A 12,731-nucleotide genomic window follows, 5' to 3' on the forward strand; every position below is an offset into this window, starting at 1 on the left:
TATAAAATCAATAAACAATTGTAGTTGGTCGTGGGTTCGCGCTTCGCCAACGAGCTGGCCGCGTGGCATTTTTCCGATTTTTTTCTCGTGCCGAACGCCTTAATAGAGACCAGTTTTTCCATAAAAGACCACACCTTTTCACTTAGCAGGTGGCCCTTGTGCAGTGTTACTTTAAATCCTCAATCCAAACTGTAACAAAACAACAAAATGGCTACGGTAAATTAAGCTTTGACTAAGCTGAAATAACTCAATGATTAATATAAGGTGTCTTACAAGTTTGTAATCATAGGAGTTTTGTTGATCTTTATTTTTTTACAGGTAAAGCCAATACTTTAACAGAATGATGAGAAATAAATTAAGTTGTTTTGGTGATGAGGATCTAAGGTTTAGCAGGTTGCATCTGTACGTCCGTTATGAATTAATGAGAAACGTGTCAAACTCGAAAGTTCCTCATCACCAAAATAACTTCAATTTGTTTCTCCTTACTCAATGCCATGTAAAAGAATAAACGAAAATTAACATAACTTCTATTGTTTTAGACTTGATTATTAACAATATCACTCTTTATCATAAGGAACTAGCAATAGTCCATTCTTCCATGCAATATTCCATCATTCCATGATATTACCTGCCTTGACACCATTGTTCCATTGTTGAATATTCCATTCTTGGATATTCCTTTGCGAAACCTGTCCCCTTGCTCATCACTGACGGCACCCAAATTTTCGGGAAAAGAATTTAAATGCGAATGAAACAAGTGTAGTTTACGGGGCATTCTACAATTTATTTTATTGTAGTCTTCAAGTAATTCTCCTAGAAGTTTTTCGTACTCTTCTGTTTTTTCTGTTGCTCAAAAACTGTTACAACTCTTTCAAAAGACGTCCATGCACTTAGTTTAACGTCGTTCAATTTCTGAATAAACTGTGCATCCTATAGTAATGTTCTGATTTAAAGACCCAGTAATAGTGCTATAACTTTTAAGTCTCAGCAAGCATTTTTTAAATTGCATTAAGATCACAATTCGAAAACCTTGCGTGCCAGGAATTTTTTAACTTTATTTTTCGCGTTCAGCGCATGGGGATTAACAGAAAACACCTTTATCTCACAGTCGCAAAATGGCTGTAAACTAGTGTTATCCAGTGGCGTGCCGTGACATTTGATGATAGGGAAGCTGTGTTTCTGTAAGAAGCCTACTTCCAGGGGCAATCAGTTAATTGCGCGTCAGTGATGGTCTAGGGCAGTGGTTCTTAACCTTTTTATACTCGCAGCCCACCAAATATTTCATAATTTTTTGTGACCCTCATTTTTTTAAATAATAATTTATATTTGATAATTTATCTATAATAAATTGATTTTTTTATTATTGCTTTATTTTTTTATAAAATAAATGTAAATCATAACTTTATTATTTCATTTTCTATTTAAATAACATTCAAACTTCACAATTAAACATAAAAACTCATTTATTTTTAACAAAAAATAAAATAAACAATTAAAAATTCATAGAAAAAACAAAAAATATTCGAAAATAATTTAACGAGATTTCTTGTGATTTTGTAATTCCTTGAACTTCTATTCTTACGAACCCATATTTGATATAATCACGATCGTATTTTCTAATTTTAATGTTACTTAATTTTATACCTTTAGTTTAGGACTTGTGGTTTTTTTTCCGTTGCGTTTTTCACTGTATCATCGTCGGAACTTTCACTAGTATTTTCTTCAGTATATTTTCTTTTTGAAGGTCCCGGTCCGTGATTACTTACATTAAAAAAATTTTCTAATGTTCCTTTCTGTTTTTTGCTCATTTTTGTGGGTTAATTATAAATAATTAAAACTAAACACACAATATAAGAAAGAAATGCACTATTATTAGATCCAAAGCCGATGCTAAAACTAAACTAAAACACCCACAACTTGTCGTAAAGATTTTGCATAACTTTTGCAAAAATATTTAAATTTTCTAACCCTACTACTAAGCCTACTATTTTTGCATAATTATTTTTAAAATTCCAAGCATTAATAGTTTCTTAGAATTACTTTGGAATAAAAGAAGTAAATACTGCGGTGTAAGTAGCATATTTGCATTTATTTCTTCTGTACTAACAAAGTTGTATGTAGGAAGAAATAAAAAACAAATAAAAAAAACTAAATAGGAAAACTTTATCTTTCTTATTTCACTTTTCAATACGATATTCGGTTATACATCAATTTTCTTTTTATTATATTTCGAAGGAAATTTTGCATAATTTGGCGGCCCCCGGCAAACTTCTTACGGACCCCCAGGGGCCGCGGCCCCCTGTTAAGAATCACTGGTCTAGGGTCCATTCGTATTCATTTGTTCGATAAGCCAGTAAAAACTGTAGACTTCTCTAAAAGTATTTTTAATATCACAATTACATTCTGAATCGCTAGCCACGATATAAGGGCTAAAATTAAAGATAAATTATAAAAACTTACTCGGTGAAATAAAATTGCGATGGATATACATACCTGGTACAATATATTGTTCAATTGTATTAATATACTTTTAAAAAAAATTATAATTAAAATATAGCTTTGTAAAGAAACGTACATAAAAATAACATAAAATATTCTTTACTTTTTAAATTTTAAAACAATCCACTTAGTCAAATAGCTCGATACGAGTAGCTAATGGATGGAATCAGAGACGGTCCAGGTAGGTATGTAGTGTGTGCGTGCCAAATCCCGAAGGTGCCGATACCGGTCAATGTCAAATGCCTCTTTTGTCGCTTCACTAGTATATCTGAAAGGACGCCACAGGGCTGTTGTTAATTTTAAACGTTTCTCACCATAGCTGTAATAATCTAACTATGTTAAACTTAATAGTCATTTGTTTTCTAACTAATTCGTTTTAATACCAGGTGTACACGGAAATCAGTTCCCCACTGTACTGAGCGAGTGATTGGTTCGGTCAAGCTTTTGTTTAAGTAAAATTCTGGCTTTTTCAACAGGGTTTTATTTATGTCCCCATTCCCTGATCTCTTAATTATTTAATTACTTCTTAAGTAGAAATAAGTCAAAACCAGTTACTTTGTACTTGAATATCTGTAGTCTTGGGAAAACATTGGAAAGACAAATTTTTATGACAACGGATACTTAGATCGTAAATTTAAGGAAAATAAATTCTAGAGCTTTTTTGTACCTTGTGCGTTTCATTCATTAAATTTGGTTGTAAATGATGATGCCAAAGTAACAGTTAATTTTTTAACATTGTACAAGAATTGTACACGTTTTATCTGCATCCGCTTACAGATAGGACATACTAAATCGTAATATCACCGGTTTAACATTGAAATCCGTAAGTAATATAAGATGGGAGAGCGGAATAAACGCAGAATAAATATATCAAATATTTTAATGGATTTTTTAAAACTCTCTGTCAACTATACAGAACTATCATAAAAACATGCCAGTAAACTTCTATCGGTTGGGTTAAGTTATAAATCTAGTCTAGGGTGGGCAACCTTTTTTATAACATGGGCCAGAATAAATTTTACGTTTTTTCCGCGGGCCGTAGTAGTTAATTGACGCCTTCTTGTGACTCGTAATTTTTTAAGTCTGCAAATATGAAATAAATAAATAAAAAGTTAATTACTACATTTATTTCTCTTATCGTTTTCGAAAATTACAAAAAATTGGAAAAATAACTATTAATTAGTTATTTTTCCAATTTAATAATCTATTAAAGATCTCGCGAGCCGGATAGAAACTTTTCGCGAGCCGTAGCTGGCCCGCGGGCCGGGGGTTGCCCGCCGTTGATCTAGTCTGCTCATGATTCACATAATCAGGCGAGGGTGGCCGAATATCTAGCAGGCGGCTAACAGCTTACAATTGCTCCGGGATATAAAGTTAGACGCTTTACGCGTGTGTCGCTTCTACCAGCTAAACCGTGACGTTGGTGCTCTGTAAAGCGCATGCGCCAATGCCTATAATCTGGCTGATTGGAAACTGACCCGGTTTCGACATTCCTTCCGCCACTGAATTATTCGAATATACAATAGCAATCTTATCGTTTTTTTTTTCACATGTAGTATAGAAATTTGTAAAAGATACATAATGCAGTTATAATAAAATATTAATTTTAATTAATTCAAAATACGTTAAAATATGAAAATTTATATTTTCATAAAATACAAGGGAAGGTCATTGGAAGGTGGAAGCAACGCTTCCATCGCTTCCAATGACGGCACGCCACTGGTGTTATCGATAAAGAATTCTCTATGGTAAACCGAATTTTAATTACGTGCTACACACGCCAATAAAACATGGAAAATTCCACGCAGTCAGCCCGTTAAAGAGGTGCGAACCTGCAATCAACTACCATTGTTCAGTAGCTGTGTATGAGAATAAACTGATGGAACATAGATTCATCATCTGAAATCATCAGTTCCGCCAGTCCTTATTTTCATATTTTACAGATATAAACATAGATTTATCATAACGTGGATTAAAATTGTGATAAATTTAATCGGAAACTTCATTAATGGATTAAAACTACTCCAAATGGAACGCTACTTTACCATTCATGAAGCAGAAAGTTAGCTATATGATGCTTTAACTCATAATTTAATTGCCGCCCCCACCGCTTCCCCTAGGTACGCCTCTGTTCATTCTCTGACTTTGAAATATTTGAATATCTTCCACATCAACCAAAGGGAAGAAAGCAATTCAAAAAATCGAATTTGCTTTGTAAATATGTTTGATGGGATACGGCAACACAACAAAAAGACAGTCTACAAAAGGAAGGGGCCTCTCAGGAAGATTACCTACGAAAAAGTCCTTATTTAGGTGTTAAACTCGAATTTAGAGGTTGAACAAGAGAGAAGTACTGTACAACTTTACCTATTTCTAAGTGATTTTATAGACACCAGATGGCGTAATGAGGTTATGCATTGTGCTTCGTACGGGAATGTAGTGTAGGCCTAGCAGTGTCTTTTGATTTTGAACGATATTCAATCAAATATAACAATCTATATAGGCTACCGGTATATAAAACAGAATGGCTGTCTGTCTATCTGTTCTTTATGCATTTCTAAATCTTGTGACCAAGTTTTTCATACTTTTTCGCTAGGACCCGGTAGAAAATATCTTTAAACTACTTCTTGGTTTTATTTCCTGTTAACTCCCAACCCCATTGATCTAACTGCACTAAATTTGTTATACTTATTCTATAGAATCTTGCGGAAAATATAAGCTACCACTCCTCTCTCTTGATACGTCTTGATAAACATAACGATTGGAAGGGTAAAATATGTTTTTATGACTTTTGTTTCTATTACTTTTCGCGTATCTGCTGGTGGGTTGAAATACAGGAATAAAATTTCAAGAATAAACGCTCCTTGAAAACAAAAATATCTTTCAAACTTTTTATTAAAGTTGAAAACAGAATGAATTATATTTCTAAAATATTAATATCCCGTATTACGTCTACTTTTTTCTTTCCTCCCATCTTTTTTTACAAATTCAACCAGAGAGACAAAGAAAAGAAAAACAATACCAAAATGGAATGTTTCATTTTTTTCAACAATTAATGAAAGATTTATTTCATATTTTTTATATATATAATTCACTAAAGCTGTTTAAAATATGTGAATATCGTTTAAATTTTTATACTTTCAAAAATATCACGCCATAGAAAACGATGCGTTACTCTTTCTGGATTGTATAGAAAAAGAATGCCTTTGTATTAAATACTTTGTGTAATATTTTTCCTTTTTTGAGAGTACAAGCAACTGCTCTTCATTTAGTAATGAAGAATAGTTTTTTTGTAATCAATGATCGTTCGAACATGTGGCATCATATAAATTTAAGTAAGATTCTGTGTTATAACCTTGCTACTAGGCACGTGACGAAGGGTTAAACTTTATCTTTGTTTTATCTGCACCTATTATTTTGGTAAGAGATGTAAAAGTACATATTAAGTATAATTAAAAGTACTTGTTATACTTACTTAAAAGTACTTAAAAAGTGTTTTTAGACACACTACAGTTTACCGTAATATATGGAGAAAAGTATATCATAATAAATAATATATGATAAAGTATTATATGTAAGAGTGTATCATTAGTACAAATTTTATTTACAGTATACAGATTAATAATTTAAGGCTATACTTTTCAAGTGGAGATTAAATTAATGTGTTAAAACTTACGAGTGATATAAAACAAATTATATTGTAACTTTCTAAAACAAAGTTATAAGCTGTATAAATATAACCTTCTAAGACAGACATGATAATGTATAGACTCTAACAACTAAGCTGAATAATTTTTATTTACTCAGAACTTATACTGTAAAGTTAAGAACGATTTATACTCTTTCTCCAGTCAAGAATATCCCTCAATTCTCTATTCTAAGCTTTTTTATACATTAAATAAGCTCACGTTTTAGTACCCATGCCCTCTATAGTATACTGATGATATTAAGATTTGCATGACATTTTTACTTGTATGGACATGGTGTACTGTACAGTACAAGTCTGATAAAGTTCCGAACGTCTCATTCAGAGCTGCATTTTTTCCTAACAGGACAATCTTATAATATATGAAATAGTACATGAATCATAGAATTGATTCTGTCAGGGGGTGTCCATAAATTACGTAACTTAGATATAGGTTTGTGGGTATGAGAGTAATCATTACGATGCGTTACAAAACATAGAAATGCATACAAAAAAACGTTACGTAATGCTAAGCTTTCAACCCCTGGGTAACAGAGTGATTCATTTTTGTTTTTGAAGTGTTACCTAACAAACCGCACTTTTTATCTCACTGCACGTACATTATAATTTACGTGTAATTAATAAAATAATATAACATTTGTTACCCCGAGCTATGTATTATTCCTTAAGTGAATCGATCGAAAATATGCCTTACGTAATTTTGAAGGCAAATATATGCGACGGTGTTACGAAACGTTACAAAGGGTAGTTAAAAACGTATAAGTAAATGTATAAAAATGGCAGTTAAACATGTATAGAAATAGCTTTACATAATAGCATAATATTACGTAATTAAATTAATAATTATTTATAAATGTTGTTTTGTTAGATTAGTTGAACGTTGTGACAATAGGACAATACTCACTGGATGTTCTGGCGTAAATCTGAATTTGAAACGACTAAAAATACATAAATTTGGTGGTAAAATAAAACGAGAAAGCAAGAAATATTCAGAAAATTGTGTAATAAACGATGCAAAAAACATTCAAAAAATAAAAAATAAAAATATAATTAGATTATTAAATAACTACATTGGTTAATTGATAATAAAGTAAGGGATGTAGAACGTATTAAAGTTTATCCATCAAAATTAATTACGATTTTTCCTTGATACTTAAGCAGAAACTGCATTGTAAATATTTAAGAAAAAGTAATTATTTTATAAAATTTGTAATCAGTTTTTCTACAAAACCTTTGAGTATTTCCTTATGCTTTTTTCGAAACAGGAAAAAAAAGGAATTTAATGATCTGTAAAACGACTCGTAAACATTAATAAAAAATTGAGCTTTTAATTGAATAAAAATTAAGTTTATTTTCCGAATAAACTTTTCTTTTTTTTTTTTTTTTAATGTTTATAAAAAGAATTTAAAATTGAAAAATTGGAATTACTTGATTAAAACGTAGCCTATCACATACGTTTCAATGAAATTTCTTTTATTTTTTTTATTTCTCTAAACTGCTGTTTTTTATTTTGTAAAATTTAACAAAAAATTAAAATATTCTGCTGTAATTTTATATTGTAAAAAGAGGGAATTATACCTAACAAATAAAGTCAAAACTCGATTTAACGCCACTAAAACTGGCGTTACCACAGTGAGTGTGACTGTGCACGAAAGTATTTATGAGCGAGAATCAGTGTGCAAGTAAGTGTGAGCGTATTGAATGAGTATGTGTGAGTGGGTGAGTATTTTAACCTCGATATAGTGTCCTATCGAATACAGTACAGCATTAAGTAAGCTGATCTTTCTCGTAAATGTTAAATAACTCATCATTATATTTATATAACCATTGTACAGTACAGTACACTTTGTTGTGGGTTTGTTTTTTATAACGGGCTGGCCGCATAGCTTTTAGAGCAGTGGTTCTTAACCTTGCTGGAGGTACCGAACCCCCATCAGTTTCATATAAGCATTCACCGAACCCCTTTTAATTGGAAAAGTAAAATATAATTTTTCAAATTCAAAACATAGGTATAATAGGTGTTCTATTGGGAAATATAGGCATATTTCCCAATAGAACACATGTTATGTAGCATTAGTTTTCGAAACCAATACGGTTTCTACGTCACGATGACGTCAGGTGGTTGACCTCCGCCGAACCCCTGAGACTGACTCGCCGAACCCCAGGGGTTCGGTCGAACCCAGGTTAAGAACCACTGTTTTAGAGTTTTCTTTATGTTTTTTTTTATCACCTAAATAAGTGTTAATTTCCCATAGAAAAGTCATCCCGGGTGGCACCCCCTTGACAGATTAATTGCTTTGCCTTATCTAATCAATTCAATCAAATCTCTTATTACTTCCGAAAAACTAAACACTGAGAAACTCAAAACAAGGTTGTTATTACGTTTAATTATTACATGAGGTACTTCAGTTTAACGCAATAATTGATTTAATGCCAATTTTGAAATTGAATAAATATGGCGCTAAATCGAGGTTTTATTTATAGCAACGAGAAATAGATATGACTTTTTAGGTGATAACGACGGAAAATCATGCACATGTTAAAACGTAGTGAAATGTTCTGAAACATGTATTCATTAACTCTATTCAGGATGGCGCTTTATCGGGGTTTAACGATTTTCGAAAATTTAACAACTTCGTAATAACGATGGTCCTACGAAAACACAATCAAACCTGTGAAGAACGGCCATCGACGGGAATATTAAAAATGGTTATTTTGTAAGCATTTCAAAAAGAATTGTTCCTAAAAATATGTCCGTCGTTTAGAGGTGGCTGTTATTGAAGGTCTGATTAAATTTGACAGTTTTTAAATAAATAATATATCAAATTATCACAATATACAAAATAATCGACATTATGTGGTGATTTACACGGAGGTCCAAAAGTCAGTTAAACTCATTAGGCCTATATAATAAAGATCTTAACAAAAATTGACTATCGAGGTTATCTTAATAAAAATTGGAAGAAGATTACTGAAGTAAATAAATAAATATATAATTTTGATTTTTTTACACAGAAAATTCCATGAAAAAATCTAATAGATGAAACTATTAATTTTCTTGCAGTCTCTCAGGGTTGTTGTTTACAGTTATTATGAACAAATTAAGTAATTATGAAGAAATATCCTGTTACTAACAAACTGTTAAGCTCTTGCAAGTTATAGTTCAGTGGATATAAGTGACTACAGACAAACCGTAACGACTACAAGATATCTTACAAGAGGTATTAGCTTAACAGCAACGATGATGATGATGCCCGGAGACAGTAAACCTATTTGCAGATCTTTTGTTCTACCCAACGAAGACAGATAACCGTAATTAAAACAGAAAAGAAACAGCAATAGCACTAAGAATAAATCAACTATAAAAGAAGAATCCTATATTATCAGTTTATCCCCTCCACTTTTAAATGAATTCTCTATCTTAAACGTTACTTTAGACCAGCGGAGAAAAGTATTATTTAAGTGTTTATATTATTTATTAAGAAACAAAACTTAAAATATTTTTGGAAATAATTCAATTTTAATGAAATAAAATGTAGTATTTAATTTTCCGTACTTTAAAGTTAAAGCATTGCTTTTTAAAAGCTTTTAAATCCGCTTTTTTCTTGTAAAAAAGGGCTGGCGGAAATTACAATTTAATAAAGTAAAAATTGTCACCTGTGGACATTTTAGACTGTTTTACATATTTGTGCAGAGTTGTAGCCTACAAAGAAAGGCCATCTCTGCAGTGAAGAATGGTTGTTCCTCCAGGTGATTGGATATGGCGAGCAAGCAAGATACGACTAGTATTTGTAATGCAGTTTTTACTTTATTAAATCGCTTTTTTCTTGTTTAACTTTGGTTAAACTTAGATGAAGACAAGGAGTTCGAGTAAATATTTTAAAATATTAAAGAAAATTTGCATCGTTATATTTTTTTTTTTTTTTTTTAAATCAGGATATAATCCTGCTTCCTACATATTAAAAGGATTTTTAATGGAAACAAGGTAAATAGAAATCCTCTTATTATGTTACAAAAAACGGCGTAACATCGAAAAATCAATGTAGAGTACTTGTAAAGTTTTAAAGTACACTTACTTTTTTCTATTTTATACTCTACGAATCAGTTAATTAGATGTAAAAAAGTACGTTTCTAGAACATTAAAATCGAAAAACATTTTAAAATCTGTCTAAACTCGTCTAAAAATACCACAATCAATTAAAAACGACTATATTCTATTTAAATTTCACGTTTTCACCTATAAGATATAAAAATTTAAAAAATCGAAAATACAACCAATCATCGCTTAGAATTATTAATACGTAATAAATTAACCGACCAATGAAGGGGAAAAAAGTGTTAAAGAATCATAACTTAAGCGACCAATACGACAAGTGAATTTAAAAATTAGCAACTAGCCAATAAAATGAAAAATATATATTACGTAAATAAAATTTATCCAATGAGATTTAATTAACCGTTAAAAGTGAATTCAAATTAACCAATCAAATTTAAAATGTAATTAATTTAAATTTGAAGGCGAACTATTAAACTTCATCGATAAAAATCAAGTAAAATATTTTAATTTTACATTAATACTTAATTAAAAAATATATTTATTTATAATTTTTTTTTAATATTTAAAATAAAGTTATTAATCATGGGATTAATTTCCAGAGAAATTTTAATTAATTAATAGGAAAATTGCCAGATGACGAAATGGAAAACTGCCAAGGGAACAACTTTCATTCGCAATTTTTTTTTTTTTTTTTTTTTTTTTCTTGCAGTACGTTCGTGTAACTCTCGTCTTTCTCTCAACTTATTAATTTTTAATCAAGTTGATTAAAAAATTATTCCTATTAAATTTTTTAAATCTTTTCCATATATTTATATACAAAGAAAGGAAGAAAAAGAGCCGATATATAATTAAACCCTATCGAATTTCTAATTGCTTTTCGTATCAAATGATAAAAATTTAATAATCTTAAGTATGTTTGTTTACATAGAAAGTTTAATTTTTATTTTTAATTGAAAATTTTCCGAATTTTTTTTTTATAAATTTTAATTTTGAAATATATACATTCACTGAGAAATAATCTTCTTAAATTATTTTTAACAATTAAACTTATACGAATGAAAAATAATTAAATGAATGAAATTATATTAAATTTCACAGTATCCATTTACAGTTGAGGGAATAAAATGAAATAGCTTTAAGAAATTTAGAACAACGATAAAGGTGAATCAACAGGATACAAAAATAAACGATTAGCCAATAAAATTTCGCGTAAACAGAATTAAGACAATAGGATTTAATTGACCGTTAAAAGTAAATTCAAATAAACCAATTACCTTATTTCATTTTTAGTAAGAGTAATCAAGCTTTCTGGAGTTTTAATAATTGTTTCTGATCTTATTTTATTATATTTTAAAAATTAAAACAAAAAGAAATAAAATATTTTATAAAATAAAATAGAATAAATTTTTAAAAAAATAATTAAATATTTACAAACAAACCGAAACAGCATTAAAATTTGTAATTTTTTATTAGATAAGTAAATAAAATCTTACACATGAATAAAGCATTTTTAGAAGAGAAAAAACTCGTAATTTCTTTAAGGAAATTATTAATTTTTCTAAAAATGCTTAACTTTGTACAAAATTTTATTGAAATTTTTTAAACATTTCTTTTAAAAAATTAAAAATTTTAGTTTTATTTCATTTGTAATTTTTCCAACTTTAATTTTTGAAAATAATAACTTTTGATTTTTTTTCAAAATAATATTTTATGAAAATTATAGATTTTTAAAGTAAAGTGTACAGAATTTTATACATTTTTAAAGGAATTTCTTTTTATAATTCCTATTTTATCTCTTGAGTAGATGTTGATGTGACTTTCTAGAGATAAATTAAAGAGATCGAAATAAATTTTTATTTTTACTTTTTAATATTTATTATTTAATTTTTTATGAAAAATTTTATTAAGAATTCTTCTGAAATCATGATATAAATTTAATTTAAAGTGAATATTATTTTTAAACTTTTTTTTTAAATTCTAGAACAATTTTTATAGAGCTTGTACGGAATTATTTATCTTAATAATTTAAAAAATTAATGATAAAATTAGGAGCAGTTAAAATGCGAATTTTATAATTTAATAAGCATGTGAAAAATTTTATAAAATGTTATTTAAGCATTTCTTTGTGTAAACATTTTTAAAAATTTATGAAATTATTGCATTTTTTTCTGATCTTAACATTATATTGTAGTCTGTAGTAATCAATAATTATTTTAAAATCTGTTAAGCGCAAAGAATAATGAGGAAAATTGCTCCATTGCAGAGTATTGATTGCAATGAAGAAATTGTAATTGTAAAATTGTTGATCTTGTGATAATCACTTTGAGTTTAATATTATCTATTGTTACTAGAGTTTGTGCTATTGAATATAATGCATCATATTAGTTGTACTAAATGTATTAGATTTTGCACTTGATTTTAATGCTTTTTTGCTACTAGATTTATTGGGCTTTTCGCCTGATTTTAATG

At 29.2% G+C, this 12,731-nt stretch overlaps 1 long non-coding RNA gene across 1 annotated transcript in view; it reads right to left on the bottom strand.

The window, feature by feature from the left end:
* LOC136978388 (uncharacterized) overlaps nt 1-12,731 on the bottom strand; it is a 117,563-nt gene that overhangs the window by 53,399 nt on the left and 51,433 nt on the right. The window lies entirely within an intron of this gene.

The sequence above is a fragment of the Centruroides vittatus genome, unplaced genomic scaffold, assembly GCF_030686945.1.
Source record: "Centruroides vittatus isolate TY-2023 unplaced genomic scaffold, ASM3068694v2 contig_519, whole genome shotgun sequence".
NCBI lineage: Eukaryota > Metazoa > Arthropoda > Arachnida > Scorpiones > Buthidae > Centruroides > Centruroides vittatus.